Below are 7,073 nucleotides of genomic sequence, written 5' to 3' on the forward strand. Positions count from 1 at the left end.
GATCTCGGCTCACTGCAAGCTCCGCCTCCCGGGTTCCCGCCATTCTCCCGCCTCAGCCTCCGAGTAGCTGGGACTACAGGCGCCCGCCACCGCGCCCGGCTAGTTTTTTGTATTTTTAGTAGAGACGGGGTTTCACCGTGTTAGCCAGGAGGGTCTCGATCTCCTGACCTCGTGATCCACCCGCCTCGGCCTCCCAAAGTGCTGGGATTACAGGCTTGAGCCACCGCGCCCGGCCGGGCAAGTGAAGTTTCATTTTAAAATGAATGGGTTATGTTACAAAGTCGGGGGAAGAGGTGTTACTGAATTTGTGAGAATATTTTAAGTTGAAAATTACTCTTTTTATACAAAAGACGATGATTAGGTTCCGAAGCTTGCCCATTATAACCTGCTTTGACTCATAGGTGAAGTTCCATATTATTCAAAAAAGTTTATGGAAAATAATATTACTACCAAACTCAATACATAGAAATGGAGGATCTCTAAGTGGGAAATATTTATTTCTTTCATGCTCAAATGCAGATTAATTAAAGGTAATAAGTGGCACATGGAAGTTCATATACATTCTGAAAGGGAACTTGGTGCTTTAAAAAATTTTAGAGCATATAGCACAAGCCTTCAAATCTGTTTTCATTTTAAATTGTACAGCCCTCTTTTTTTGATACAGGTGTATCATTAGCACTGACTGGTTTTACATTTATTAGCCATATTTAGGATTATTTTTAAATTTCCAATTGGATATGGGAAGGTAGAGAGATTTTCCTGGTAAGGCTTTGAGAAAACAGAGGAAGGAAGGTAGCTTAAGAAGATATATTTAAACCCATGAAAAAGAAATAATGGCTGAGGAGAAATTCACTGAGATATGAGTAACAGATAGAAATTGGAAAACAGAAAATGTGGAAAGTGTCGAGTCCTCCCACAGAAGAAAAGGAGATTCTGTGTCAGAACATTCTCCCATGGTAGCCATGAGATGGAGTAGTCAGCTAAGGATAGTTTGATTGCTTTGCCAAGCCAAGCAATGATGATAGAGAGGCCTTAAGAGCAGGTGGTGAGAGGGCAATGAGAATTCAACTACTTCCTAATGTGTCCAGGGGCTTTTAAAGTCAGGAAATAGTGTGATAAGGTAAAAAGTGCATTGAGTCAGGTAAGTCTGGTTTGAAATCTCAGTTTACTTCTTAGCTATGCATCCTTGGGTAAGCCCCAGTTTGTCTGTTAAATGGGGATATGCTGTTACTGTCTTGAGGGTTATTGTAAGTATTAAGTAAGGCAATATATTTAAAGGTGCCCAGCACAGTGTCTTACATTTCAGCACACATTAGTTGTCTTTCCTTTCCAGGTTTTCATAATTTCTGAATTTTAGAATACAGACGTAAACATACTAATTTGGAAAGATCCCATTAATTGTATAAAACTCCCATTAAGAAAACCTCAGCAAGCATTTTTTTTTCCCAATTTTTAATTGGCCCTTGTAGAACAAGGAAGCATTTTTAAGAGCCTTGTATATTTGATTAAAAATGAGTAATAGTACCCAACTTGTCCATTTGTAATGCTTCTGTTAACTTTGTCCTCTGAAGACAAGCCCAGACAGTTCCCCAAGTTTTGGAAATAATTGTCAAAAAACATTTGTGTTAAAAGCCTGTGTATTTAATTCCTTATTAAAAGCCCCGACCCAAAACTGTTTGCTCTGTTTCAACTTAATATAAATCTGTAAAGCTTAGTTTTTAATTACTTACACATAATTGATTAGAAACATTAAATTCGAAGATGACCACAAGAAGAGTCAACTATTTCTTCTGGTAGACAGGAGAAAAGTAATGGCAGATAATTTACATTCTTTTTAAGTACCCCTCTGCCACTAGGCTTAAATGACTAGATGGTTACCTAAGTCACTACAGTTAGACTTTTACACAGCTGAACTAAACGTGTCAATAGGAAGAATGTTAGGTATGTGTGGGGTTGGGAGTGGGAGCGGGGAGGGGAAATTCAATGGAACTGGAAGTTGTGTTGTGGCCCCCTAAATACCCCTGTAGCCGGTTTCTCTCGCAGAGGGATGGTGATGAGGGAAGAATAAATCATGGAAGCGGGGAAAGAATGCAGAATTCAAAGTAATCTGTGAAAGGGAGCTTTAGGAGAAATTGGCCTTAGTTGGTCTCCTTCCTTTCTCTTTCCTGCTCTGTTGTAGTTTTCACCATTCTCTGCTGTGGGTAACTTGAAGTACAGAGGAAGTATTGCCTCTCATTCTTAGCTGAATTAGCCCTCGGACATCATTGTCCAGCCTGTCTTGGTTCTTAACAGCGCTGCCATTTTGTACTCTGTGGTATCAGCTGCCTAAGGTCTCTGCGAGATAAAGGGTCTTCACAGGGAGCTCAGCGTGGCTTATTACTCCACGTATTTTCTTTTCTCTCCAGTTGGACAGGGGTTCCTTGAAGCTGAAGTTAATTGTTTAGTTTTTTTCCCCTTCCAAATCAGTCTTCCATGTGAGTAATAAGATTTAAAGGAAGCATTATTTCTTTCCTCTTCTGTGTCGTATCCCTAACCCCTGACTTTCCATTAATTATACACACATTTGGATTAGAAAGCAGTTGGCTTTTTGAGGAGTTAACAGGAAGAGACAGTTAATTATCCACTTATTAGTGTGGCTTGACTACCTCAGTTTTCTTTCTTTACACTTAGCTGATCCTCCCTAAAAATAATGAAATTAGGAGAGGGATATGGCATGTGTTAGCTTTTGAGCTTGGAACCTTTTGTTGTATTTGGATTTTTGAATATGCAGTGAGGCACGTGAGAGCTTTGACTGAGACCACTGAAGAGTTTCCGTAGGAAAGGTTAAAACCATAATGGCAGAGAAGGGAGGTGCAAGGACAATACCAATGTGTTTTTTCTACTTTATCTTTTTTTAATTAATAAATGTAGTTTTGTCCTGTTCCCTTTTTCCATGGACCTGGTAAAATTTCCTGGCCAGAGACAGGTTGAGGTATATGATAGAGGTATGACTCACTTTGTCTTTGAAACTTGTCTTAAAATAACACTAAGTCTTTGTTTTAAAATAAAGAAGAAAACAAGACCTAGAGTCAATTNAAAATGAATTAATATACTTTCTGAAGTTCAAAGAGGAAATCATTACTGATATGGATGTAGGTGGGAAAGACTATTCTTTTTGCCTTTGCACCATCATAAACTAATGTAAAATCATAGGATCTTTCATGTATCATCTGGTCTCCACACTTCTTGTGAAGGAGTGTATGCAAACTATTCTTGATAGATAGGAATCTAATATTTTAAGAACCTCCAGGGTAGGAAATTCCATAAAATCTTTAGTCTGTTAACTATGCTCCGAATAGTCACTGTCAGGAAGTTTTCTTCCTGTGTATAGCCTATACTCTGTTTTGTTTTGAATGTGCTAAAATTTTCCATATATTTTATCTATCTTTTTTGTCAGCTTTTTCCTGTCAGTGGTAATCTTGCTGATAATATTTAATCTGATTTTATAACCATAATTGTTTTATTGTTTTTGGCCACTAGAATTTTATGTTGAATTTATATAATAGTTTCTTTAAGTTTTGGCATGCCATTAGTTCTGTTTGTTTGTAAGGCTGCCATTGTGTTTCTTCTCTCTTCACTTCATAGACTTTAACAAAGCAGATATGATTAGTGTTTGTAAGCAGTTTCTTAAGTTTTGTTTTTTCTAACCTTTTAGGTCTGTAATTCTCTGAATTTCCTTGAATATCCTGTATCTTTGAGGCTGTAGATTCCACATCTAGGCAATTGTTTTTTTTTTTTTTTTTGAGACAGAGTCTAGCTTTGTTGCCCAGGCTGGAGTGCAGTGGCGCATTCTTGGCGCACTGCAAGCTCCGCCCCCCGGATTCATGCCATTCTCCTGCCTCAGCCTCCCGAGTAGCTGAGACTATACACGCCCGCCACCACGCCCGGCTAATTTTTGGTATTTTTAGTAGAGATGGGGTTTCATCGTGTTAGCCAGGATGGTCTCGATCTCCTGACCTTGTGATCTGCCTGCCTTGGCCTCCCAAAGTGCTGGGATTACAGGCATGAGCCACCGTGACCGGCTGGCAGTTGTTCTTTATAAGGCCAAGTTTATTTCTCATTTACCGTCTACTTACTACTATTGCATTTTCCCAATTTCAAACATAAAAACAAGTCAGTACATTGATCATTGAGTCATAACTTACTATATTTAGAAAGAATTTTCACTTCAGTATTCATACCAATTTGCACATATTATATTTGTATAGTATTTTTTCCTACCGTTAATAATGTTTGTTGTGTGTGTGTTTATTGTAGGAATTGGATGGCATAAGTGATTAAGGTGGTATTGAGGATTTCTGAAGCCTATGAAAGGTAGAAACTCAACCATGATTTCTTTTTCAACTCTACAGCATTCCCTTCCTTGAAGTCTTCATTTTACCTTAGTCTCAGGTAATTTTAATACTTATATTTCATAATCTTGAATAAATAAGTTTTTTCAAATATGAAGTCATTGTGTTTAGCTGCTAGAATTTTATACTGAATTTATATAATCGTTTCTTAAAGTTTTGGTATTTATATCTGGAAGAAACTAGTTTTTTTCTTGAGGAAACAAATTTAAGAGATGAATAATGATGTCATTTTAGACTCTAACCCACACAAAATGTGTAATCTTAAGTGAAATTGAATTGAGAGTTATTTTCTTGGTTTAACACTTTTTCTCAACAGGGTATAGCATTTTTTACCCCCATCCTGAACACATATACACTCATATTAAATTTCCCAGAATTTTCAAAGAAACTTTTCACACTGAGGAAAGTTAGGCATGTTAGTCAAGTTTAATGGTGTTTGCTATATAATTTTTAAAATGTGGAAAAACCGTATCAGTTTCTATACATCTGTACATGTGTGTATGCCTGCACTAATATAAGGAAGCAGTCTTATAGATAATTCAGTAATCACTTAAGTATATAGGCTTGGCTACTGTGACTGAGGCTTATAAAGGTAGAAATATATTTGAATTTACTTGAAAAGTCTGTGTAAACTATCTTGAGAGTATATGGAGGCTGCAGAATCACTATATCCCAGGGCTCCTTTGTCTTGCTCTGCTCTTCTTATGTGCAGTTTCTATATTGTGGGTGAGATTGGTTACCACTGTGTCTGCTGATAAGAAGAAAAAGAGAAGGGCATTCTGTTTACCTTTAAGAGGAGTTTGTGTATATCACTTTCACTCAGATCCCTTTGGTTTTAACTTTGTCACATGTCACAACCAGCTGCAAAGGAGGCTGGGAAGTAAGTGACTGATCTAGGGAGCCATATGTTACACTTAATTTTTATTACTGGATAAGAAGGAGAGAACAGATTCTGGGGAGATAGCCAGGTATCTGTCACATTAAGGTTTGAGTCAGATATATTTTCCATTAAAAAGAAGTGCTGTTGGCCGGGCGCGGTGGCTCAAGCCTGTAATCCCAGCACTTTGGGAGGCCGAGGCGGGTGGATCACGAGGTCAGGAGATCCAGACCCTCCTGGCTAACACGGTGAAACCCCGTCTCTACTAAAATACAAAAAACTAGCCGGGTGCCGTGGCGGGCGCCTGTAGTCCCAGCTACTGGGAGGCTGAGGCGGGAGAATGGCGGGAACCTGGGAGGCGGAGCTTGCAGTGAGCCGAGATCGTGCCACTGCACTCCAGCCCGGGCGACACAGCGAGACTCCGTCTCAAAAAAAAAAAAAAAAAAAAAAAGAAGTGCTGTTGATTTAAACAGTTAACTTTGTTGTTGTTGTTCTAGAATGAGTCTTGGTTACTGTATAGTATGTATTAAAAATAACCATTAGCAATCTAGGCGTAGTGGTATGCGCCCAGTCCCGTCTCATTTAATTAAAAAAAAAATTAGGTGTTTAACATTTGTTCATAGTATACAGGGACATTTTGTTTTAAGAAGTTTTTAAAAATATTTTTTAAATATTTCTTTTGATCATATAAGAATACAGAAACTTTATAGTTTGAATATTAATGTTTGAATTGTTGATATTGGCATAAAATGTGATGGATGCAATAACTAGATCCAACAGAATGTAGGATTCTGCTTTGTGGGAACTTTTTTTTTTTAACCTTTTCCCTCCCCCTCTCCTTGTTAAGATAAATTATAGCTGTTTCTTAAACTGTTTGAATTTCTGTAAATTTGATATTTTAGTATTTCTAAATACGCTATCTTCTTGTTACATTGTTTTACAGAACAGATAATAAATATTTGGAATGCAGAATATGCCTAGATTCTGTTTCATTTGAGAGGGGCTTCAGTGTGGTATAGAAATGCCTATTAACTTCGGCTTATTCAAATATTTATAAATTATTTTCTGTGGTGAAAAAACAGTTTTTTTAAAACACTTTTAGGTTTTGAAGTCGTATTATATAAAATGATTATTGTTAGTGTGTAAGTTTTCTGATTAATAGTTGTTTTAGCAGCTATTGAAATAGGTATTTATTTAAACATCCTTTATTGGTGTTAGCACTGATCAGAGAGGCCATTGTGTCCCATTGTATAAATGATGTTCCTGTTAGGATATTTTGAAATAGTAGTACTTTAAGAATTAACATAGTTTACAAGGTATGTTTTATAGATACAAAATGGTAGTTATACAGAGATATATCTGAAGAGGTCTTTGAATGTACTTAGACAAGAAATAGATTTTGTTTTTTTAATAAGAGATGAAGTGGTTTCTGCTTAGATCAAAACTGTACTTTTCAAGGATGAAAGCAAATGCAAAACTTCTTCAGAATAACAAATAGCAAATTTGTTAAAGGTTCTGGTATTAATCATGGGTTTCATCTCACCAAATGATTTGGAGGCTCATTGATACTTATATTTCTAATGCTGATTTTTTTAAGGTCTAATTTCTCACAGTTAGAAATATAGGTTAGAAATGTTAATATCCAAGTGAATGTAACTGGCATCCTGCAAATAACAAAGTGCTTTGGATCAGAAGTAGTTTGTGAAATCTAGCTTTTTTTCTTTTACCTGTTTTCAGAACAGGTTCCTTTGAGTGCCTCTCTTTTGGCTTGCAAGTGAAGTTTCTTTTTTTTTTTTTTTTTTTGA

The 7,073-nt window shown here is 36.8% G+C and overlaps 1 protein-coding gene across 4 annotated transcripts in view; it reads left to right on the plus strand.

The window, feature by feature from the left end:
- Positions 1-7,073, plus strand: part of ZNF148 (zinc finger protein 148) — a 153,399-nt gene that overhangs the window by 55,307 nt on the left and 91,019 nt on the right. For 3 of the 4 annotated variants that reach the window (XM_017855347.1, XM_017855348.1, XM_017855349.1), the window contains exon 3: positions 4,297-4,431. The gene's annotated coding sequence lies outside the window, so the exon portion shown is untranslated. The remainder of the gene's footprint in view (positions 1-4,296; positions 4,432-7,073) is intronic. The other variant, XM_017855350.1, reaches the window with a different exon arrangement.

Source organism: Rhinopithecus bieti, unplaced genomic scaffold (assembly GCF_001698545.2).
Source record: "Rhinopithecus bieti isolate Rb0 unplaced genomic scaffold, ASM169854v2 scaffold_39586, whole genome shotgun sequence".
NCBI lineage: Eukaryota > Metazoa > Chordata > Mammalia > Primates > Cercopithecidae > Rhinopithecus > Rhinopithecus bieti.